The sequence below is a fragment of the Elgaria multicarinata genome, chromosome 7 (assembly GCF_023053635.1).
Source record: "Elgaria multicarinata webbii isolate HBS135686 ecotype San Diego chromosome 7, rElgMul1.1.pri, whole genome shotgun sequence".
In the NCBI taxonomy this organism is placed as follows: domain Eukaryota; kingdom Metazoa; phylum Chordata; class Lepidosauria; order Squamata; family Anguidae; genus Elgaria; species Elgaria multicarinata.
Window position 1 is genome coordinate 10801061 of NC_086177.1, and position 25706 is coordinate 10826766.

Genomic DNA, 25706 nt, shown 5'->3' on the forward strand with positions numbered 1-25706 from the left:
AATAATTTTAAAACCTCAAACTTTAAAAAAAATAAAATCCTAAAACTCAATGGATGGACATATCTGTTTCAAACTTGGCATAGCAAAAGTCCTTGTTAAGAGCAATCATGGTGCCAAGTTTCATCTCTTTATCTTTAAAAATAACATTTTTTTAAAAAAAAGAAATTTAAATCCTCAAATTTAAAAAAAAATCCTAAAAATCATGGATGAACAGATCTGTTTCAAATTTGGTATGGCTAAAGCTCTACCTAAAAGCTATCATGGTGCCAACTTTCATCTCTTTATCTTTAAAAATGACAATTTTAAAAATAATAATTTTAAAACCTCAATTTTTAAAAAAAATCCTAAAAATCAATGGATGAACGCATCTGTTTCAAATTTGGTATGACTAAAGCCCTTCCTAAGAGCTACCATTGTGCCAAGTTTCATGTCTTTATCTTTAAAAAATGACAGAGTTATAAGCATTTTTGTTAATTCCCATTAGAGCTGCTCTTTGGAGAAATCCGGATTTCCCCTCCCCCTCCCGGATTTGTCATCAAAAACCTGAGCAAATCTGGGCAAATCCGGGCATATGGTCACCCTAGACCAAAAAGAAGACGAAGAAACAGTTAGTGAGAGAATAGAGATTAGTTAATATTTCTTTTGCCACCTAGCAAAACTCTGATATACATTTGAGCTCCACAGTGATGCTAGTTTTTCTTCTCTGATATTAGACAGCCTTAATTCATAAAATGTTTTCCCCAAATGTGCATATATTGTGTTTTTTCCTGGCCTTTTTTTTTTTTTTTTTTTTTTTTTTGCTGCTCTGGTTTTTGGAATATGTTGCATGTCTGAATGCATATAGGGTACCACAGGGAATACACTCTGCCTTAAGAGCAAATGGTCTCCCCTTCTCTTTCTGATTTCAATGTCACCTATTTATTATGAGCGATTTCTGTCTCTGATGCAAATATTCCCCGACATATTGAAGGTATATTCCTCCCCCCGCAAGTCCATTGTCATTCTATGCCTTCTGCTGTACAATATCAAGTGAGCTTGGCTTTCTGTAACCTTCCATCCACCCAGCCTCTTGGCTATACCTTTCTATAGTTAATAAATATCCCTTTTCCACAGTGTTCAGCAATAAAATATTCACTGGGTCTGAGCTGGGGTTAACAGATTTCTGAAAATTTTATTGCATGACAGCCTGTCCTGCATAATCCCCTCAGCTGTCTCATGTTCTGGGGCAGAAACGATCTTATATGTCACTCTAATAGTCTAGAATTACACTTGTATCTCTGTCACCAGCATATGGGGCTGTGTATACCCCTAGGCCCAGCTCCCTCTCTTTCACGGCCTTTAAAATGATAACATTTGGCAAAGCCAGTTTTGACAGAAAGTGAACTCTCCTTTCCGCATTTGTGACAAAGCCAGCCACCAGAGGCCTGACACAGAGCAGCCAATCATCATACTCTTTACCGGATAATGATAGCGGGTTTCACTCATCTTAATAACCCGCCTCTGTGCAACGGGAGACTGGAGTGCAGGCCTCCACTTAATTATACAGTCTTCATCTTAAGTGCTTTATTCATGGGAGGCTTTCGGCTGGGCAGTCCTTGCCAGAGTTTGCCGATCGCTTCTCTTCCCCTTCTCCTCCACCCCACCCCACAGCAAAGTGTATTGATTGTGGGAAGTCAGTGGGAGCCAGAAGGCCTCACAGAAAATAACACAACAGGAGGGCAAGTTCGCTCATGCACTCTGTAAAAAAAAAGTGGGGGGATGAGTGGGGAGGATAAAGACTGGCCCTACAGTCCAACATAATATCAATAGAGAATGGAATTCATTGCATTCCTGGAATCTACTTGTGTAGGTTGATTAAACATTGATTAAATGATGAAGCAAATTTTATTTATTTTATGAGTCGTTTGGGGGCATCAATCCAGAGCCGCAACTAGTGTGCAGAATCCATTCGAGATTTTACCATTCTTCTTGGAATATTAGCAAACTGGAATTAGTTTATTCCAGAACCTGCCCAGACCCCAAAGTACTGCCCATCCCTAGTAAAGTAAAGTAAAAAGTAAAGGCCTTCATTCTTAATAAATGATGATGAAGAAGGGTAATAATGGCAATGGTTAAAAAAGCTACGCTAATGGGGCTATAACTCCCCTCCTTCCCTTTACTGAAGGTAGATAGCAGATTTGCCCTTCTGTAAGATGCTAGAAAGACACCTGACTTCAAGGATTCCTCAAAGGGGAATGCACAATCAGAATTCCATGTCAAGAGGGTGTGCTTGAACACAGATGCGATTCTATGCTTTAAAATTTAGAAAGAGGGAAAATTGACAAATGTTCCCACTAATGCTTTGATGAGGGCGGAGCGGAGAAAAGCTCTGCTTAGTGCAACTGGCAGAATCAACTGAATCCTTGCTGTGTCTTTAAACTGTGTCCTGCCTTTAAACTGGATTTTCTATTGTTTCAGTTGCTAGATTTTAACAGTAACTCCATTTGAATGCATTTTGATTGAAACAGTAGGCTATGATATACACACATGCTCTCTCTCTCTCTCTCTCTCTCTCTCTCTCTCTCTCTCTCTCTCTCTCTCTCTCACACACACACACACACACACACACACACACACACACACACACACAGTATGTAACCCCTGAACATAGGATGTAGGGTGGCCATGTGCCCTCTTTTACAGAAGACAGTCCTGCATTTGAAAAAAATATACTCTATTTGAAGTGCTGCCCTAACCAGTTCTGGTTTAAAGGTAAAGAACCATTAAGAAATATTGCCTGCCAACAGTTAGCACCTGTGCAGTAGAATCACACAGATCCCCAGGTCACAGCGTCCCACAAGACAGCAAGAGGAACTGTATTTCTATTTAAATTGTAATAATTATTTCTAAATTTGCATCTATACATATAAGTTAATGCAGGAAAGGAAAGGAAAGGAACCTCTCGTGCAAGCACTGAGTCATTCCTGACTCTTGGAGGGACGCCAGCTTTTACTGACGTTTTCTTGGCAGGCCTTATAGTGGGGTGATTTGCCGTTGCCTTCCCCGGCCATTATCGCCTTTCCCCCAGCTAACTGGGTACTCATTTTACCGACCTCGGGAGGATGGAAGGCTGAGTCGACCTGAGCCGGCTGCCTGAAACCAGCTTCTGCTGGGATTGAACTCAGGCCGTGGGGAGAGTTTCAGCTGCAGAAACTGCTGCTTTACCACTCTGCGCCACATGAGGCTCATAAGTTAGTGTAATCAAATGTTATTCAAAGCAAAGTCCTCTTTTGCCCATTTTTTGATGATGCTTTTCCTCTTGTTTTGGCAATTCATATATGGCCTCCTAACAGGAAGGGCTTAGTGCCTTGATATGTATTTATTTCCACCATTATCCTCTACGTATTGCCTATATTGGTGTCTATAGTCATCAGATCACAATGAAAGGAAAGTACACACTGAGAAAGCCAGCTTGCTCTGTACTTTCTGTTCATATTTTGTTGTCTTGATTGTTCAGGGGAACTACAGTTGTTGCCACCTGATTTCCAAAATGTTTTTGATGTTTCTAATATCTCATTAGTTTTGCTCATTTTGTGCAGCTGCTGTTCTTATTTTATTCTGACATGCTTGTACTGTTCCTTCCAACATTTTTGTGTCCCCCACCCCTCCACTTGCCCCTTTTGCTCCAGAATTCCCATATTCATCCAGCTCCATCTTTTCCATGTTCTGGAAGAGTTTGCAACTGTGCTTCTGATAAAATCCACAAGCTTCCACTATCTTTAATGACCCTAAGTACCCATTGACATCAGCGCCAGCTCCAGGTTTTTGAGTGTCCATGGGCAAGACACCCACAATGGGCCTCTTCTAGTGAGCCTACGTTCTTACCACCAGCTGCTGTTGCATTTCCTCTTCATTATTTCTACCACTTGCTTACTTGATAGGCAGAGAACATGTGAGCAAGTACGCAGTAGCTCCTACTTCTTACTGAGAGGCAGGTGAACAAGCAGGTTGCAACGGTGAAGAGCAGGAGCAAAGCCAGTAGGCTGCGGTAAGTGGGCTGTTGCTGGGTGTTGGCCCATGGCACGTGCCCAACCATGCCTACCCTTGACGCCAGCCCTGAGTGACATAAGTGGAATAAGTGTGGAGCACTGTCATCTGTGGCCACCATTTCCTTAAAATCTTAATGGACTGTTTAATATCGAGTTCTCAGCAGCCTGTTCCCTGAAAATTGTATCATACTGTTTTTAAGGGGATGTGTTGGTACCAGTGAGGAGGTATGTACTACTGCTACCAATAATGATGATGATGATGATGATGATGATGATGATGAAGAAGAAGAAGAAGAAGAAGAAGAAGAAGAAGATTAAGCAGCCTTCCCCAAACTGGTGCCCTTCATATGTTTTGGACTTCAACTCCTGTCATCCTAGCCAGTATGGCCAATGGTCAGGAATGCTGGAAACTGTAGTCCAGAACATCTGGGGGACACCAGGACAGGAAAGGCTGATGTAGAGATTATGTGCTCAACAAATTGTTACTTACAAAACCAGAGCCTTGTCTGGTGACTTACAATATAATTACAACAATGCACAAGGGAAAGGGTTAGGCTTTTGTTTGGGGCCTTGTCATTCAAATATGATGATGAAACTAAGGCAATCATTTGTTTGCCTAAGGGTTTCAAAGCAGATTCAAAACAGGTAACCTGAATACACTTCTCCATATCAGGTTTCTACTGTTAGGCACCAAGGACATGTCTCCACGTCATATTAATGTTTTGCATGTATTAATTTAATTTTGTTTATTTAAATCTATCTTTTTTGCCCTAAGCAAAAATAAATAAAAAATGGCTTGCATAACTTCAAGAGGTTGCATGCAGAGATCTCCAGAAGGGCAAAATTCTGAAGTTGGGAAGAAGCTATTATGAATACCATTCATCACTTGGCCAATTCACATTTATGACACCCCTTGTTGCCTCATAGGAAGAACCAGTTCCTCCATGTGGGGCTAGATGTGCTTCTGCCATGATTTGTGCAATAACGGTAGACATTTTGGAAGCCATCATGATCATGCAAAGTATAGCAGCTGCATGTAGCTAGGGAGAGACCCAGGGCGTTGCTAGACCAGGGGTTAGTGCAGTGCGAGGCCCGTGCTCGTCCCTGTGTGTCCAGATGACGCACAGGGGATCCTGGCCTCAGCCAGGCTTCGAGCCACTCTGGCACCGCACTAACGAGAACCGCTTGTAGTGTGGTTCTTCCTGCGGTCCCGGCCTCAGGTCGGGCTGAGGCTGGGGCCACGGGTGTGTAGCCAGGTCTGCCGCTTTTCCTGGCTATCGGATTTACTCCTGAGTAGTCAGGAAAAGCAGTGGGTGGGCCGCAGCACTCCACAGGAGTGCTGCAGCTATCAGGGCTATGGTGGGGACCGGGGAGGGGGAACAGAGGCTGGGGAGATCGGGGGGAATCGTGGCCCAGGGGACATTGGGGGGGAATTGCGGGTGGGGAGGTCATCGGGTGGGGCATCGGACATCGCGGATGGGGGGGCAGGTGGGGGAAGGAGATTTTTTTTAAAAAAACCTACTTACCTTTCCTGCGTCCTGCCGATTTAAAAATAAAAAAATGGTGGCCACAACAGCTCTCCTCCAGAGCTCGTCGTGGCTTGCGTCTGAATAACGGCGAGATCTCACATTATTCATAACGCAAGGTCTCTTCTCCTCTCCCCAGGATTCTCACTGATTCTAGCAAGGTCACAGTTTTGCAAACAGAACATCCAAGGATCAGTCCTTGATATCTGCAGTACTAGGCAGATATAGTACTACCAGATATAGGCAGCAGAACCAGAAAAGATGTCCCCCTGTGATGCTGCCAGGAAATGTTTCCAAATGCTCATTGAGAAAGCTCGTAAATACTAAACCAATTTAAGATCTAGATAAGGGAAGTTTACCCATCACTACTTTCTACATGCTCTTATCTAGTGGTTTCTTATACACATTGATAAATTTGGGGTCAAAATGGCACCCTACAAGCTGACACTGCAAAGGTCCCATGGGACAATAAAAAAGCACCTATCACTTACTTGGACATAAAAGAATTGGAGAGCAAATCCATGAACATCAAGACTCCATGATCAATGGTATTAAAAACCACAGAAAGGTCTGATTTGGTCAATTGTTCAAGTGCATCAGCTGAAGAAATATGTGCCAGAATTCAGAGGAAAATGGTGACAAATATAGAAAGGCTAACAGTAGAACATGGTTTGGGTTAAAATGAAGCTGTCACAATGAAAAGTCTTTAACCCCAAATGTGGACTAATATTTTTCACTGTGCTTTCGAGCCCATAGAACATAAAGGAAAAAGCTGAAAACATTCAAAATGGATTTTCTTCTTCTTCTTTCCTGAACTGGACCTTGAACAAGAGTGGATTGATTAGTTCTCAGTCCAGCTGGATTATGGATAGCACCATCCCTCTCCTATCATTCATAGTCTGTATCAATCTGGTGCTTGTCAAGCATAGCTTTCGAAATCAAAGTGCCTGCTTTTGGGGCTACTAAGCGTAGAACTACCTGTTACATGTCGTTCTGTGAAGCTTTGTTCTTCTAGACTTCTGTATAATGCAATGGGGCTGAATTTTGAAATGGGAGGTTCCGGGCACAGGGGGGATGGAGCTTCTTAATTTATTTATTTATTTCTTGCATTTCTATACCACCCAATAGCCGAAGCTCTCTGGGCAGTTCTCAAAAATTAAGGCCATCTTAAACCTTGCACTGTTTCTTCCATTGAAAAGTGCCTCCCCTAAGTTACTTTTGACTCATGCAATGGAAAAGAGATGGGCACCTGTTTCAGGGTAAAAGCAGCATCACATAAGCAGTCTGTTTAATGGCATTGTTCAGGTACCATTGATATTTTCCTATTTATCTTTGGCCTAATGTGCACCAAGTAGGATATTGCACTATGGAAGCAGTATATAAAAGGCAGGAGCCACACTTCTGTTGGGGCCCATTGACACATACCATATACCACTTTCATACTGTTTTCATAGTGCAATATCCTGCTTGGTGTAGATTAGGCCTTTGCACTCTCCCAGGGAGCTGTGCCAATGCCTAGTACCCATCTTGTTCCCTTTTCGGCATCAGATAAATTTCCTTTTATTCTCTTAGGCTTTTAAATTAGTTGGGGTAGTTTTATGTGGCTTTGAAGTGCTGTTTTTGTTGTTTTATGATGGTGTCTTTCTTTATTGTGGTATTTACTTTTGTTTGCAATTTGTTAAACCACCCTAAAAACTGACATTGACGGGTGGAATAGAAATGTTTCAATAAAACAAAAAACTAAACTAGTTTCTGATGCCTTCGGCTCTTGTTCAGTTCAATACTATGTGCATCTGTAGCAAGACAATTTGACTAGTTCAATGCCCATGTACTCTGCCACTGACACATGTAGCCATACTACATGGACACTCTAATGCATTTGTTAAACTGATCAATAATAAGATTGATCAGCCTTCTACTTTACCAAGTTAATCATGCTATTGATCACCTTCGTAAACATATTGCTTCACTTCAGACACATTGCTCTGCTGCTTACCAAGAAGTGAATGCGGAGAAGATTTTCAAGAGCGACTGTTCTGGAGTATGAGCTCAAAACTAAGGCCACAGCTAGACCTAAGGTTTATCCTGGGATCATCCAGGGTTTGCCCCTGCCTGAGCACTGGATCCCCTGTATGTCACCTAGATGAACAGGTTTGACCCCTGGACGATCCAGGGATAAACCTTAGGTCTAGCTATAGCCTAAGCATACTAAACTCCTAGCAGAAGCTTTCTCTCTCCTTAGCATGGTAGTTTAGAAGAAAGAAATATCCTCCCTGTACTGCTATCATGCTCAGTAGATCTACAGTTGAAGGTCATTATGTTTACTGTTTGGAGGTTGTCAGTTGGTTTTAAGTGTGAAAATGATTCTGTTCATTGGGGGCGCTGGTGAACAGGAACTAGACATCTGGGGTCGGAGTGGAATTAAATTGGGAGCTGTATCATAATATATTTATTAGGACCAACAACAACAATCCCCCACAAAACCATGAGCTGGTTTTGAGTTTCGCAGAACTTTCCCCCTCCCAACTGTTGCCAGATTTCTGTTCCCTGTCTGTATCTTTTTTCCCATGGTGAAAAGAACAGAGGGAGGTGTTATGTATGTTCCATGCCAAGCCTCTAGGGGGCTTCCGCTCTCTTGCTCTCTCCCCCTATCAATGCAGATTGCAGAACAAGGCAAGAAAGCAACATGTCTGTGTATTAAAGGAATTACCACAGGGCTGTGTCCAGGAGTTACTGGTGGAAACACAGACATAATATAGAAAGACTTGTTGACTGGAAAGCCCACCACAGAAAAACTACAGGGACCTCAGCATCACAGGTTGAGGCCTCGGTTGTGCAGCTTGGATGCAGAGAGAAAATGCAGTTCCCAGGAACCAAAGGACCAGCTGGTACCTCTTATATGGGTTCGTGATACACTTATAACAAAGGAACAATGATGTAAAACCATAATTGACTGTGCTGATGAACAGCCACTGAGTCAGACCTAATACAATGGGAAGAACCATTTGGCCTTTCAATTGCCACCCAATGGCAGGGGAAGCTTGCTGCAGCATGAGACATTCTGGCTGTCTAGGAAGGGAACAAGCTAAGACTCCGGCCCACTATATTTTAAAAAAGATTTATTTTATTAAGCACATTCCATAGCGCAAATCATGAGTACAAATCATATCATATCATTATTATTTATTTATTGCATTTCTATACCGCCCAATAGCCGAACGTCTCTGGGCGGTTTACAATCTGGGCGGTTTATATCATGAACAATATCTGTAGAATTCAACAGTTGTCCAGTAAACTGTTCAAACATTAATCTGGCAGTAACATACATACACTTATGTTAGTGGAGCAATGTACAGAGTACAGCCAATTCTATCATTAATCCCAGGAACCAATTTCTGTTGGTGCCAGTCACAAGGTCCATGGCTATGTTACACCAAGCCAAATCAAAGGTAGTTTAGGCTACATCTTCAAATACCATTACTTGGTGTCCCACTATTCTTTACCCCCTGTTCAAAGCGGCTCTCCAGTAAAGCAAACCAGGCCCAGATGAAAGAGAGAGAAAACGACTGGCAAAGGTTGTCTTTTTTTTCAGCCCCAAATCAAGCATGAAGCTTCTCTTCTTGGCAAAAGAGTAGACAAGAGAATACACCCCCATTCAAACATAATAAAAATTTATTGTTGCTGTATATCCAGTCAGACAGGTTCAGAGTGGTAATACCTACTTCAGCGTTCTATTTTATATATGAGACCACCTTCAAATGTAGCTAAACTGGGTCCCCCCCCCACACACACTTTCTCCACATAGTGCGCCTGCTTATCAGGAACTCATTACCAATATTGTATGGTTTATCCAGATCATTTTATTTTTTAAATAACAGCATTTAAGACAAAAAAAACCCCCACACACCTAAAGGTGGAGTTGCTATGCACTTACTATTGGTATTGCTAATCACTGTGGTTTAGAGAAAGAAGCCTCATGGATCATGGTGCCTCAGGCCTCAACTACAAAATGGAGCCGTTGTTGCCTTGAAAGGCCAGATAATTTCATTCTGCTTAAGTCAGCAGACAAGCAATATGTGTAGTGATCTTCCCTTCACCCTCCAGGGTCTGTACAACAATGGCTCCTGAAATGGATCAAGGTGGCTGGCTTCCATATAGGTTTCAAAGAACAGCCTTGGAAATCTGTGTGCAAGAATACTGGAGTAGCTTGAGCTGTAGGAATGAATGACTGGCCTTTGACATGCTTCATTGCTATTCCAAGCAAGCAATAGCAAGACTTCAGCTAAAGTCAGTCATACTGTTTCTTACTTTCACTGAAACTCTGAAGAGATTTTAATGCCCTAAAAGCATGGAACTTAGCCACTTATTTAAAACGCCTCCTCCGAATGTCGTTCCCCGTGTCTTGTAGTCTTCTTGAGTGACAGGTTGGTGCCTATATTTTTATTTTTGAAAGTTTAGCGAGTCTTTATTTCTCCCAATCATATCTATTTAAGAATCTGTTGTCACCACTCTGGGACTCTCCCTGCACAGCACCCGCAACAGATCGAGAGTTTAAGGATTAATGCTTTTATGCTTGCTTATTGTGGAATATTAATGTTATGCTGAATCTGGGAGATCCCTGAAGAATAAGAATAAGAAAAGGCTGGCAAGAGAGGGGGGGGGGCACTGCAGCTCTTCCAGGACAAACACCGAATATGATCCACTTCTGTGAACCTTAAGTAAAATAAATAGTCATTGGAAAGGAGAAGAGATTTCAGCATTGAAATTACAGCGTGGGCAGAATCATCATAAAAGATAGTAGGTAAATATACCAGACCAGTAAAATACCTACCACATGGTGGGACTCTCTTGGGTTCTGAAAATGCAAGTAGGTTTGAGATGAGGGTGGTGATTGGTGTAATGGCTCCTTATATAATAGGGAGAGTGGTGGCTCTGTAGCATCATGACATCACACTCATTACCTTATTTCTGATTGGATGGGATCACCTTCTTAGGAAGAAAAAGATTTAAAAACCTTTTGGGAAGAGAGAGCATCAGAGTGTGTGGTGAACAAGGCAGTGAACAAAATGAGTTTTGGGAGACGGGGGTGGTGGTGGTGGTAGGGAGAATGACATATTTTGACCTCTTCAACCTGTTTTTGCTCCCCCATATGAAATGGGCAAACCATTCAACACATCCTTATTTTTCATCTCTGCAGAACCTTTATAACATACTATCTCACTGTCTGGTATTTTGATTTTCCCCTCTCTTCCTGTTTCTGAAGACCAGCTTCAATGAGCTCAATTTAAGAGGAACGGCGAGTATATAAAGGCTTTTATTCACAATACTGTTTATCTGCTGGATAATCACACTGACACATGGCAAAATGAATCTTAACACTGACTAAGGCAAACTGATACATATTCAGTGCAAAATGTATTTTAAAAAGCAAGCATGTAATAAATAAGAGCTGACTATATCTAAAGGGCTCTGAAAAAGAATGTTGGTAATTATGAAGCCCTTTATAAATACACAAGACAATGTGGTGGAGCCATTTCCAATTTGTGAAATTGCTCGGATTTACACAGAGACTCACAGGCAATAAATCTGAGGAAATTGTGTGATCGTGGAGTTCTCCGCTTCTGTTTCACTTGGAATACTCTTTTATGCTCTGTTGATAAAATATTATAGTAACAAAATTTGCATTAATTCAAACGCCTGGGGGAAAAAAACCTCCAGTTATGGCAGACTTATGTGTTGCTTATAATGCCCTTAAATAAAATGCTACAATTATGGAACACCATAAAAGGTTCAACATTCTAGGTAAGAAATCTAATCCCCCAGAAACAGCTGCAGAATGCATAGAGTTGAATGGAGTCAAATGACAAAGGTTAAAGTACTAAAATGGATACAATAAATCCCAGAAGATAAAATGCAGATATATTTTCTGAATATGGAAAGTTAGGCAGCAATTCCACTGAAGTACAGGGACCTTAAATTGTATAATGTCAGCCCAAGTCATTACAATATTTTCAGTTCAGCACACCTAGTGGCAAAGCTCTCCTAGAAAGAGAAATAAACCAACGTGGGGAGATTTTTTTATAGGAACAACAAAGGTTCAAAAGAGACATTTTGTAAAAAAAGCTATGGTGGCGACAGTAAAAGCACAAGCTTAATTGAAAGATAAAGTTCTTTTCTAAAGGTGGAAATGTACTATGACCACCATCCTATGCAAACCTCTCCTAACAGTATACACCATTGAATACAGTGGGCCTTACTTTTGAGTAATGTTGATAGCAGTGATTCAGAACTCCTTTAAGATCTCTGGCTGAATTTCATTTCAAAGAAGCTCTGGGAGGATGCATTCCAGTGTGGGGAGGGGCTGAAGGCAAAAGGGGTGGGGCCAAAAGGACCCCTAAATACCAACATATTTTAGTTTAAAACTCTTACTGCCAGTAATTAAGCCTTGGGAGAGGGATTTCAACATCTTAGAATGCAGAAAAAACTGCACAAAAGCTGAGAGACCACCAAATAATTAGTAGTTGGGGGAGGGGAGAGGGTATGTCCTTCTGGGGAACCCTGGAGTGATGTATTTAGACCCCACTCACCCTCAGATTTGGCCCAGTTGGGTCATAACCATATGCAGCTGCCAGGATTGTGCATAAAGGGGGGGGGGGGAAAGCAAAGGAACCTCTCATGCAAAGCACTTGAGTCATTGCTGACTCCTAGAGGGATGCCTGCTTTCGCTGACGTTTTCTTGGCAGACTTTGTAGTGGGGTGGTTCGCCATTGCATTCCCCAGTCGCAGTTACCTTTCCCCCAGCTAGCTGGGTACTCCTTTTACCAACCTTGGAAGGATGGAAGGCTGAGTCGACGGCTGCCTGAGAACCAGCTTCCGCCGGGATCGAACTCAGGCCGTGGGGAGAGTTTCGGCTGCAGTAACTGCCGCTTTACCACTCTGCACCACACGAGGCTCTCTATTGTGCATAAGGAGCCTTGTTAAAGAAAGTACAGACCACACCAATCAGCTATTTCGAAGGGAGGAGGAAGTGGGACAGAATTCAGTTCTCATTTTCAACCAGATGATCGGTGGCAGCACCCCATGCTTGCAGATCAAGGGAGCTGGATTCACACAGGGACCATGCGTACAGCATGGGCTGCCCAGGTAGTTCCAAGCATAACAATCCACGGCTCTTCTGACACCCCAGTTTGAGTCCCCCAATGCCTCACATGAGGGCGCTTTGTGACCCACAGTATTTCCTCCAGTACACAGATCCTACTTTCACCTGCTTATTCTGAAGAAGAGGAGATTGCGCCACTCAATCATTTTCTCCTGTTCTTTCTTCACTCTGGGAGGAATCAGACGACCATTATTCCACTTATCATCACTTATCCATTAAACATGTTGCTTTAATATATCATCCTATATGGCCTGGCACATATTTTACTTGAAAATGTGCATATGTGTGTTGTGAATCCAAGGGGGTGGGGGATAAGCAGACTTCATTATGGCAATAAGTGGAGCATCCAGACTTCATGAATTGAAGGCAGAGTTTTGCAAAAAAAGAAGAAAAAAAAAGGATAGCAATTATATTTCAAGATGGACTTTTTGTTGTTGTTTAAAATATATTTCAACAATTCAATCTCAACTTGGAAAACTAAGCTTCAGATTCATATTCTACAGGCTTTTTGAAACCTGTTTCCAGCGCGGATGTAGGTATATACAAGTACACGGACTAGTAGATACGGGTGTGTGTGTGTATGTGTGTGTGTGTGTGTGTGTGTGTGTGTGTGTGTTTGTGCTTTTCCAAATGGTAATGTCATCTTGGAATGCCTTAAAGGGTATATCTATGCCAATGAATGTATATTCCAGTTTAACTGTCATAGCTGCTTCCAAAGAGTTCTAGGAGCTCTTGAGTTCAGGGAGAGTGCTGAGAATTCTCTGTTACAGAGATCTGTTGCACAGATGACAGATCTCAGTGTCCCCTGGGGGAAAACGATCATACCTAGTTTAAGTCTGTGGTGTAGATATACACCCTTGGACTCAGTCTTGCATCTGGTCCTGTTCCATTAATTCCAGAGATGATTATCTACTGATGTGAATTTATAGTCTAGTCTTCTCCAAAAGCTCAGATTAGATAACATTAAAAATAATCAACAACACGGGAGCAATTAGTTAATACTGCTCCCAAGGTTCTATTCCAGTGGTGCAGAATCTCAACTCCATCAGCGCTAGCCAGTGTGTAGCCAATGATTAGGGTTAATGGTAGTTGTAGGCCAAAACTTCTGGAGCGCCACAAGTTTCCCACCTGTGCCATAAATCTTCACACAAACTCAGATTCTAATTAAATCTTTTTGTGATTGCTAAATGTTTGGTTATTTCCTCTCCGTTTCCCCCTATTTTTTCCTGTTCTAAGTAGTAAATATTTTTGCTACTACTATTGCTGCTACTTCAAATATGTCATGTGTGCGTTATTAAAAACATACTGAATCAGTCCTCTGGAAGGAAAGAGTTGGCAGACACCCCCCACCCCACTTTTTCCAATTTAAGATATGGCTTTGACTCCCCAACCTGCTCCAACTCTACAACAAGGTGTTCCATTTCTGGAGTGCCTAAGATGGAGAGAACTGATCCAGTGCCAACATAATACTATAACTCAAGAGCTTGCACCACATAGGCCGTAGCTAGATCTAAGGTTTATCCCTGGATCATCCAGGGGTCAAACCTGTTCATCTAGGTGACACACAGGGGATCCAGTGCTCAGGCAGGGGCGAACCCTGGATGATCCCAGGATAAACCTGAGGTCTAGCTGTGGCCGTAGAGTAACTCATGTTCCTCTCACACTCCATCTGTTTGTCACCCTTTCCACTTCCAAAGGAATTATTATGTAGGGGAACGTTTCACTGCGCTGGGAGGAGGTGTAGTTGCAGACAAAACAAATTTCTCAACAGGATGAGTTTCTTTAAGACATATAGACCCATGAAAGTTTTCTTCAGAAAGAATCTTATACTCTAACTCAGGCATGGCCAACTGGTGATCGTCCAACTACATCCAGCCCAGGACAATTTTATTAGGCCCTTTTATCAGATTTTCACCACACCCTAAATATATTTGTTTGCCTATAGTTTCACTAGTTGGAAAATACTATCATTTTCAATCTGTAACAAGCAAAGCTCTTTCACATCTTGATGTTATATATTTCTTTCTGTGTAATGCCCAGGGATGGATGAATCTGTCAGTTGTGGTTTCTGTCAGCTTCTCATTCTTCCAGACTTATGTTTGGTTCATTCTGAGTGTGGATAATTTTTCCACTCTTAAGTTCGATTTGTCTTGAACTTCGAGAATTTTTTAAAGAAGTTTCCATGAAAATATGTATGCATTTTTGAGTACATTTCTCCAGACACTTGCACTTCACCTATTATACACATCTGTGTAAGCATTTTCCCTAACATAATGCATTTTCAAATGTTATTTTACATACACATTTTATGTGCACTTTCCTCTAATATCTGCCCCCCTTTTTAAATGGAGAACTCAATTTCAAAATTCAGGGAACAGCAAATTTCAAAGAATAAGGTGAGTTTTGATTCACATGTTCAAAATTAGGTTAGTTTGCATCATAATGTGAAGCAAATGATGTTTTTCTCCCATCCCTAGGCTAATGCCCCAGCTGTGTCTGAGTATGAATGCTACATAACTGTGCTTTTACTTCTAGGTAATGGTTGCTGTGTTATGTTCTGAGTATTGCTGTGAACAGCCCCCCTCCCCCCGACTAGCCTCGGAGGCCATTTTGGAGCCTCTGAAACAGCCCTGAATGAACTCGAGCAACATTGGGGCTTGCTTGCCTCACTTCGGTACCAAAGCCAAAGCGAGATTCATGCTTCCTGAAGCGGGTCTGCCTATGTGGGATTCCTTAGTGCTGGCCATGCAGCTGCACTGCAGGCAACCCAGGAAACCCAGGAGCAAGGCCAACCAGGAGTCCATTGGACTCCTGACTCCTGCCTGCCTGCCCCTCCCTCCCTCCTAAACCCAGAGCCGCCACCATGACTTACCTTCCAATGCTTTCTCTTCCCTGACAGCTGAGCCAAAATTTAAAGATAATATTGTAGGGGCTCTCTCTCTTTTTAGTATCTCTATGACCACAAACTAAGACAAATGCCCCCTTTTTTTCTAAAAAAAGTGAACCCTCCCAAACTTATCTTTAAATTACAGCTTGGCTCTCAGGGAACAGGATGCATGGGAAGGTAAGTCCCAGCAGCAGTGGTCGTGGGAAGTGACTGGGGAGGGCGGGGAGGGAGAGGAAGCCATGGACTCATGGCTAGCCTTGCACCAACTTTCCTGGTTTGGTGGGCAGGTGTGGGGAGTGGCCCAGGACTGGCCCAAAGCAGCCCAAGGTGCACTGAAGCTTTGATACTGATCTGCTTTTCGATGGAGCGCTTGTGCGCTCATCATCAATTTAAAAAAATGGCGGGCGCAACATCCTCCTTCCTCCCTGGATGTCACGTGACACGTGTGGACTTAGGGGGAGGATCTCACAATCACCATATCGCGAGATCCTCCCCCTCCCTTGGTGTAGACATGCCCAGAGAGTTCTACAATCTAGGCTCCACTTCTGGAAAGGCCCTGTCCCACAACCCAGCCAGGTGAAACTCTGAAGGTGACAGAGCAAGGTGACAGAGTAAGGCCTCTGAAGCAAGTCTAGTGGCCAGACAGGCTCATGCAGCAGCGAACAGTCCTTCAAAAAATCTGGCTGAAGGCACAATTACCAAAAAGGATGGCCATCCTGGCTGTAACTCAAAAATCTAAAGACTTATGCAAACCAATATCTGGTATGGTAAACCAGTATAAGTAAAAATGTGTCTATTATTACAATAGAAAGGGGGGTATGGATTGACAGGGACTCATTATACAACTTCTGTAGCCCAATCCTGCTTTTGTGCCTGAAGTATGTGTTTCCCTCAATCTAGCATTTATTTATTTATTTATTTACATTTATATACCTCCCCACAGCCGAAGCTCTCTGGGTGGTTCACAAAAGCTAAAACCAGTAAACTTTAAAAATACAAAATACAAAACAGAAACATAAAAACAACAGCAGCCATTTGAAACAACAATTCTGGGGTCCATTAAAAAACAAAGGGCTTTGCTAGACCTACCGGGTGTTCCATCGTTGAGGAGCGGTGAAAGCGGATTTCCCCGTTCAGCCGTGTCACCTCATGATCCACACCTTCCTTAGATTTGTGGCGGAAGTTTGCGCCGGTTGTGCTGCTGGCGCCTCGAGCACGGCTGCGCAGCCACACCGGCCTGATTTCCACGGGCGGGTTTTTTCGCTTGCCGCATGGTTTGCGCACGTCTGAAAGACCGCAAACAGCGTAGATCACTAGCGCAGCCGTCAGCGCTGCTGACGCTGCTGACACCGGCGCCGGCGGCGGCAGTGGCAGTGCCAGCTGAAGTGCTGCTGCTGCTGCTGCATACCACCCCCCTCAGGCTGGGCAGAGGGGAGCCAGTTGCCATTGGTGGATGGCTCACAGAGGGCGCGGCCAGCGAGTGCCGCTGTTGAGGGTCAACATTGATCACTTCCTGATGGGGGTCGTGGCGGGTGTAATATGACCCGAGGTCTGTCGTCTGCATGGACACTCTGTGCCTACATCTCCCATCATGCCTCTGAAGTGTCGGTGGCGATGACCGCCTCTGTGCCCTCCCCCCATCCCACGGAGTCAACCCACATCTGGGTGTAGGCATGGCAGCAGCCCAGAAACAGCTGTGCCCTCTTCCAGCTGCGTACCCACACCAACAGGCACACAGCCCTTCATGCCTGGACCATCACCCTCAGTCCCCGCTAGCCTTTACATCTTCGGCGCAGCATACAGCACTGCCATTATGCGGCTGCTGTGGCTGCCCACCACGAGGAGTCACCAACTTCCCATGACTGTGGGATGCCTGCCTTTCCGAAAAGTGACCCACGCAGAGGTTGAAGTAGAAAAAACAGGCGCACATCCCCCACCCATCCCCCACCCACCCCCAGCAGCACACCAGCCACTTTTCCGTTCCTCCGTTCCTGCGCAAACTGTCACTGTGGGAATAATAATAAAAAAAGCCGCTCTGCTGCTCTGCCCCAGCTGCGGGCTGGGCGCAAATGGCGGAGGCGGCTTGACCAAAGCCACTGGCCACTCCCCTTAGCACGCCTTTTCCTGACCAGTGCGGACTGCAGTGACCTCACATCCTCCCACACTCAACTCCGAATTAGCGCAGGTCGGCAGGAAAAGCCGCGCTTAAACTCACTTTTAAAAAGACGGGATAAGGAGGCTTCACCGCAGGATAACGACGGATCCTGGTGAATGTCATCTGGAAGTGTCGACACGACTGTGGAAGCTAACGCGCGCTACAGCCTCGTCTAGTAACGCCCAAACTTAGTGTTCAATGCCTTTAAATGCCTGGGAGAAGAGGAAAGTCTTGACTTGGCGTCTGAAAGATAACAATGTTGGCGCCAGGCGAGCCTCATCGGGGAGATCATTCCACAGTCGGGGGGCCACCACCAAAAAGGCCCTCTCACTTGTTGCCATCCTCCGAGCTTCCCTCGGAGGAGGCACTCGGAGGAGGACCTTAGATGTTGAGCGCAGTGTACGGGTAGGTTCATGTTGGGAGAGGCATTCCATCAGGTATTGCGGTCCCAAGCCACATAGGGCTTTATAGGTTAAAACCAGCACCTTGAATTGGGAATGTATAGGCAGCCAATGCAAGCGAGCCAGAATCGGTGTTATATGCTCAAACCTCCCTGCACCAGCTATCAATCTGGCCATAAATCATTTGAACCCAGCATATCCATTATCCTCATGGGAAGAGGCATGGCATGATCTCTTTCTCCATGAAGAAGTTACTCCGTCCAGATTAGAGTGAAACTCCAGACTCGTGAGTTAGAATTCCAATGCAATTATTGTACTTAGCGCTTAATTCCAACATGTACATGCCTTTTCACACTCACCTAGGATTAATAGCATTACAATTTAGTTTCCATTGTCAGAAGAGATTATCATTTTGATGACTTTCTGGCTTGGTTCCAACTGGTCAGATACGGTTATGGTTGCAGAAACACAACCATGAGTTCAATTGTTTCTTAAAGGCTTCTTTCGATGAAGGCGCATTCACTGGGATCCCTGGTTCTGCTTTTGATTTGTTTTTCTGTTTTTCATCTTCAGGGTTTGCAGAAATCTTTGCAATAATATACAACTGCTCGAAGACTTACAAGCACATTACATTAGTAGCACATAGCTCATCAGATTAAAAATTAAACAACCACCACTGCCACTACTGTCAGAGGAGGTGAAACACCTTTGAATTCCACAGTAATTCCACTTGATGTCATCAGTACTGCAACAAAGTGAGCATCCATATAGGAGACAAAACAAAAACTAATTTAGAACAAAACAAACCTGTTCTCGTGAACTCAAATTTAATTCTCCATAGGCAGAATGACAGGGCAGCGCATTGCAGGCTAGGCTAATCAAAATGATAGTTGTCGCATCAATGGCTGAACTTCCACGGTGTTTGAATCAAAGAATGCAAGGCAAGAGGAATGAAGAAGGTTGGTCTGGGAATGTTTCTCCTGGCCTATTCTTATTCCAGACTTTGTTCATTCTCTGTCCTTATTTCATCTATTGTTGGTTGACAGTCTATTGGTAGATGGTCCACACTAGAGGTGTGCAGTGGATTTGGACAAATCCAGAACCAAATTAGGCAGCTTCTAACAGACTGGAGAAATGCCCAAGTCAAAGTGGGGGTCTTACAAATTGGACCAAACAGAATCTGAACCATCGCAAAGTTTTGCTAAGGATTCTAAAGTAAACAGTTGCAGATAGTGGCCGTAGCTAGACCTAAGGTTTATCCCAGGATCATCCCAGGTTCGTCTCTGCCTGAGTGCTGGATGCCCTGTGTGGCACTTAGATGAACAGGTTTGACCCCAGAACAATCCTGGGTTAAACCTTAGATCTAGCTACGGCCAGTGTGTCTGCAAAACCTGAAATGTTTCTCCCTGAACCCTCCATATAAAGAGAATGCCAGGGTGGGGAGAAAGAAAGGGGCCACACAGGGGTGCAGTTGCATACAATTGTAGAGCTGGAAGGGACCATTTGGGCCTATGAACCCAACCCCCTGCACGGTACAGGAATCCACTTTAAAGCATCCATGACAGATGGCTGTCCGGTCTTTGCCTCGATATCTTTAGCGACGGAGAGCTCACCACCTCCCTAGGTGGTTGGTTCCATTGTCTGACTGTTAGGAAGCTTTTCCTTGAAGGGATCTACACTAGTCAAGTTAATGTGTCTTGCCGTTTTTAAGTGTGCATTTGGTAGTATTTCGCCACATGACGTTCAGTTTGAGACGTTTTATTGTTGTCTGTGTTCCGGTTTTTATTTTGAACTTCTCTGAAATAAGTCATTCTATTTGGTATGATGTGGCCGTTTTCATCATATTAAATGGGTTTCCTGTAGTTCTTAATTAGCCAATCGCATTCCTGGGGGGCATGTTTATGTAATTTCCGTGCCCAAAGTTGGAGCCGTTTTTGTTTTTTTCAAGCCTCTTTTTTCTTGCAGACATTTTTTAGTTTCAGTTTTGAAAGGCTGCTTCCTGGTTTGTTTTCCGGTGGAGAGAAGAGGAAGGGGAGGGGAAATTGGCAGATGGGGGGAAAAAGAACAAATGGATTTCTTTTCTTAGCGTGGCCAAAAGGAATGCATTCCCACGGAAAGAGAAAAGTAAGTAAACATTTTAAAAACTGCTACATTTTAAATCGTTCAAAAACAAAACATTCAATGACTGTAAAAACAACGTTTTTCATGTACTAGTGTAGATCCCCTCCTGATGTTCAACTGAAACCTGTCTTTCTATAACATAAGCCCATTATTTTGTGTGCTTCATGGACGATAGAGAATAGGTTGCAGCCCTCTTCTTTGTATACTGCCCAAAGCTTATTATTATGTAAATAACAACAACAACAACAACAACAACAACAACAACCCCATAAGTAGTTGGAGAGTGCTATTTATTTATTTATTTATTTATTTATTACATTTTTATACCGCCCAATAGCTGAAGCTCTCTGGGCGGTTCACAAAAATTACAACCACAATAAAACACCCAACAGATTAAAAGCACAAATACAAAATACAGTATAAAAAGCACATGTCATATCCCCCCACAGTCTTCTCTTCTCAAAGCTAAACATTCCAAGTTCCTTCAGACTTTCCTTACAGGATTTAGGGCCTTGCTAGATCTGTGTGATAATCCGGAGGAGATGAGGGGAGATCTCGCTTTAGGAATAATGTGAGATCTCGCCCTTATTCAGATGGGAGCTGCAACGAGCTCTGGAGGAGAGCCGTCGCGGCCGCCATTTTTTTTTAAAGCAGCAGGTACCACAAAAGGTAAGTAGGGTTTTTTATTTTTTTAATTCTCCATCCCCGTCTGCCCCCCAGGCCCCGTTCTCCATCCCCGTCCACCACCCCACCCGCAAAGTCTGATCCCCCGCCCCCCCCGGCCCCGTTCTCTGTCCCCGTCCACCCCCACCTGCAAAGTCTGATCCCCACCTGCCCCCCCAGGCTCTGTTCTCTGTCCCCATCCACCACCCCACCCGCAAAGTCCGATCCCCACCCGCCCCCCAGGCCCCGTTCTCCATCCCCATCTGCACCCCCGCAAAGTCCAATTCCCCCCGATGTCCCCACTGTAGCCCTGATGGCCGCAGCACTCCTGTGGGAAAAGCGGCGTACCTGGCTACACACCCGCGGCCCCGGCCTCAGCCCGACCTGAGGCTGGGACCATGGGAAGAACCACACTACCAGTGGTTCCCGTTAGTGCGGTGCCAGGGCGGCGTGACCCCTGCCTGAGGCCGGGATCCCCTGTGCGTCGTTTGGATGCACAGGGACGAGCACGGTCCTCGCACCTGGCTAACGCCTGATCTAGCAAGGCCCTTAGTTTCTAGTCCCCTGATAATTTTTGTTGCCCTTCTCTGAACTCATTCCAATTTATATGTGGTGTTCAGAACAGGATGCAGTATTTGAGTGAGTGACCACTTTAGCTTCCAACTAGGGAAGAACTTTACTAGGGCTCTTCTTTTTACCTCTGGTTCAGGGCTCAGAGCCTGCAGGAATAGCTTTACTTGAGAGCCAGTGCTAACTGGGAGATGCCACTGCTGAGGCAACCATCTCCCCAACCAGGTATGCAGAGTTCCACTGCATTCATGCAACCTGAGTCAACTCCCCAGGCCCTTCCTCCCTGGCTGCCCGATACTGAAAAACCCAGGGCAGCCCTTGGTGCTATGGATAGTGCTATGGATAGCTTATAATAGGGAAGGGGAACGGTCTGGGCAGGCAAGCAAGAAGTGTAGCCTAGTGGGGGCAGGGGTCTTGCCACCTCTTCTGCCTCTCCACCTACTCTGTGTGGAAGGAGGGCCTTAAAAAGGGAGGTGAACTGGAAGAAAGGACAGCAAGCTTCAAGAGAGCATTCAAAGATGGATTGCTTGGCACTGCCCCCCACCCCTTGCTAGTTTCAAGCAGCAGCCTGGACTGCTTTTCAGCTTTGCAGAGATGGTCGCATGAGTTTAAGCTTGCCTCTCTGTAACTTATGTAGTGAAAGAGATCAGGACTTCCTCAATGTAAGAATAAAGGCAGTATGGAAGGAAGGACAATGAAGAAACAAAACCTTTAATCACCAGTGAATACTTCCCTCAAATCTGGGAAATGGTTACTTCCCAAGTGTGCAAACAAAACAAAAAAATGCTATAGATGAACAAGGCACAAATACGCCCACACTGAAGGCAGCAAAAGCCTCTAAATACAGTATTCTGCCTCCACTGAAGAACTGAATTGCAACCCAATTAAACTGTAATCTACTGTCTAGACAGATCTTTGCTTATCCGCCATAGAACCTTAGATGTTTAGAACAACTTGAGAAATGTTTGTAATTCTTCAGCTGCTGCTTACTATTTGCCCTCTGAGGTCACCTGTTCTCCTTGGTTTTGACATGTGCGCTGAATACCTCCACTCAGAAGAAGCATGTTGTTTTGGGATGGGGGGTGAGCTGGTTGACCTCTTGGTGCCCCTGACAACTCTGTGATTCCTAGGATTTCTGTGAAGGGGTTGCCTGACGCATACCTGGTCATCACTTGAGACCAGTCCCGGCAAAGTTGCCCAGTGCCTCCCCTTTGTTGGGGAGATTAGCTGATGGCTTTCATGAGCTGGCTGTAAAAATGGCTAAGGAAATAGGCAGAGACTGTTCTGGAAAGGAAGCGCCATTTTGGATAAGGGGGCATATCTTTCTTCTCTTGCCTCCCCACTCCCTTAAGCTGGTAATGATGTTACCGTGCTGTATGTATGAGGAAGCTACTGTTTGGAGAAAGGCAGTCTAAGGCCACAGCTAGACCTAAGGTTTATCCTGGGATCATCCAGGATTCATCCCTGCCTGAGCACTGGATCCCGTGTGTCACCTAGATGAACAGGTTTGACCCCTGGACGATCCAGGGATAAACCTTAGGTCTAGCTATGGCCTAAGAAGAGAGAGGGAGAACTGGGTTAGATCTTTAAAAGACTCTTGGGGCCATTGGCTGTCCCCTTGAAGATCTGATGTGGAAGCAATGGATTTTGGGACAGAATATTCAGTGCTATACAATACCATGCCCCTACATTATTTTGCTGGGTCTGGAGAAATTTAGTTGACATCACACTAGTCTTAGGGCATGTCTACACCATGCCTTATACCGGGGATCGCTCCAGGATCATCCCTGTGTGTCCACAAGATCCCTCCATTTCCCCAGGATAACCGAGATGAGGGCAATGATCTCGCAATCATAAAATCGCAAGATTGTCGCCCTCAACCCGTGCCATCTAGGTATGGCCCAAGACACCATGACAGAGTGTTATGTTTATTATATTGTTAATAATTTAAGTTAGCACATTTTAGCCGCAATCCTATACTCACTTACCTGGGAGTAAGCCCTATTGAACTCAATAGGAGTTACTTTAGAATAGATATGCAAAGGATTCTTCTGTAAGGCTGCAATCCTATGTATACTTATTTGAAAGTAAGACACATTGCGGCCAGATCTACACCAAGCAGAATTTAGCGCTATGAAAGCAGCATGAAAGCGGTATATAAGAGGCAGGCGCCACACTACTGCTTTATAGCAGTATTGAAGTGCACTGACAACTGTTGGGCGCCATTGACACATACCATATATCACTTTCATACCACTATATCCTGCCTGGTGTGTCTCCTGCCTTTTTATATCACTTTCATACCACTTTCATAGTGCAATATCCTGCTTGGTGTAGATGGATGAGTCCTGAGTATGGTGAGATTTACTTCTGATTAATCATACTTCGGATTGGGTTATATGGGTCCTGTCTATCTGGACGTTTTCCTGTAAAGGCCCATAGAAATTTTTGAGAGCTACACTACTGTACATCTCAGACAACTTTAGAAATGCATATTCTGAGCATGAAAGGATTTATATCTTGAGGTGTGGCCCCTAATATTTTGCTTCACAGGCTTTGGAGCATTTGTTTATATGCATGAATCTAGTTTGAAATACAAAGCAAAAAATTAATGGGGAAAACCCTTTAATTATGTGTTTGGGAGCTGAAAATTTGGTATACAGAAGCTTTTGGTGTGCGTTTGATGGATGAGAACAGATATGTTAAAACATGCTGCAACCATCATTTTAAGAGAACAAAATGTCTTGGAAACTAGAAAGGTAATCTGTTCTTTATGTAGTTTTGTGTTGGTTATTCTAAATTCCACCAAGAATGGGTCTTATTCATAATTATAGATCATCTAGAATTCTTGGAAAAAACCAAGTGTTTAATCCTAAAAGAAGAAAAATGGCAGAGCTAATTGTCTACTTTAGTCTGGCTGTTTAAAGTGCACAACATTCCGATCCTGCATTCTCATCTCCTGCATTCATCTGGCTTCCTAGAATTTTCTGAGCACAATTCAAAACGCACACTATTTTCACCCTTAAAGGTATAAAGATCAGATCCAGCATAGCTAAGGGCAGTGCCAGCCTAGGAATTCTGGTTCCTGAAATAGGAAATCCTGCTGGTTTGTGAGCCTGCCAGTGACCTGCAGATGATCGCATGGCGTCTACTAACGGACAGAACCAGAGTAAGTGCCAACTGTAAATCATCTTGAAAACTCTTAGCCAGGTGTTGCACTCACAGGGAAAGCCAGAATAAGCCATTGTGTCTCCATTGAGAGAAATATATTAGGTCTCCCCCTGGCTTTATTAACAGCCAGGCTGGGCCAGTTGCAAAGTTTAAAATTCACACCCATAGAATAGGCTTATGCTAAAACTTTGCATAATCTGTTAAATAACCGAGAAACCAGAAAGTCCTACAGTAGGTATTGTGTATGCTAGGCAACCAAATATATCTAGTGGTTTGAGGTGCTGTGAATAGGGTGACCCAATGGAAAGGAGGACAGGGCTCCTGTATCTGTAACAGTTGCATAGGAAAGGGAATTTCAGCAGGTGTCATTTGTATATATGGAGAACCTGGTGAAATTCCCTCTTCAGCACACCAGTTAAAGTTGCAGGAGCTATACTAGAGTGACCAGATTTACAAGAGGGCAGGGCACCTGCAGCTTTAACTGGTGTGATGAAGAGGAAATTTCACCAGGTCCCTCCTCCCTGCTCCCTTACCTGGCACCACTGCTGCTGCCGCATGGATAGCAGCGCCATCAGCGCCAGGTAGGCCAGCCCCCGCCCCTTACTTCTGTCCGCCACGGGTTTCAATTGAGGCCCCGGTTGAAGCCAGAAGAGGCCTCGGCCTTCACTTCCGCCTTCAACCGGGGCCTCAATTGAAGCCCGCAACGGACGCAGGTAAACGTCCCTCCTTCCTGCTCCTTTACCTGGCGTCGCCATCACCGCATGGATGGCGCCGGCAGTGCCAGGTAGGCCAGGCCCCCCGCCCCCTTACCTGCGTCCATCACAGGCTTCAATTGAGGCCCTGGTTGAAGCTGGAAGAGGCTTCCACCTTCAACCGTGTCCTCAATTGAAGCCCGTGATGGACGCAGCTAAGCGTCCCTCCTCCTTGCTCCCTTACCTAGCGCTGCCGGCACCACCTGCACATGGATGGCGGCGCTGGCAGCGCCAGATGAGTCCCCCACCCCCCCTTACCTGCAGGTGGAACTC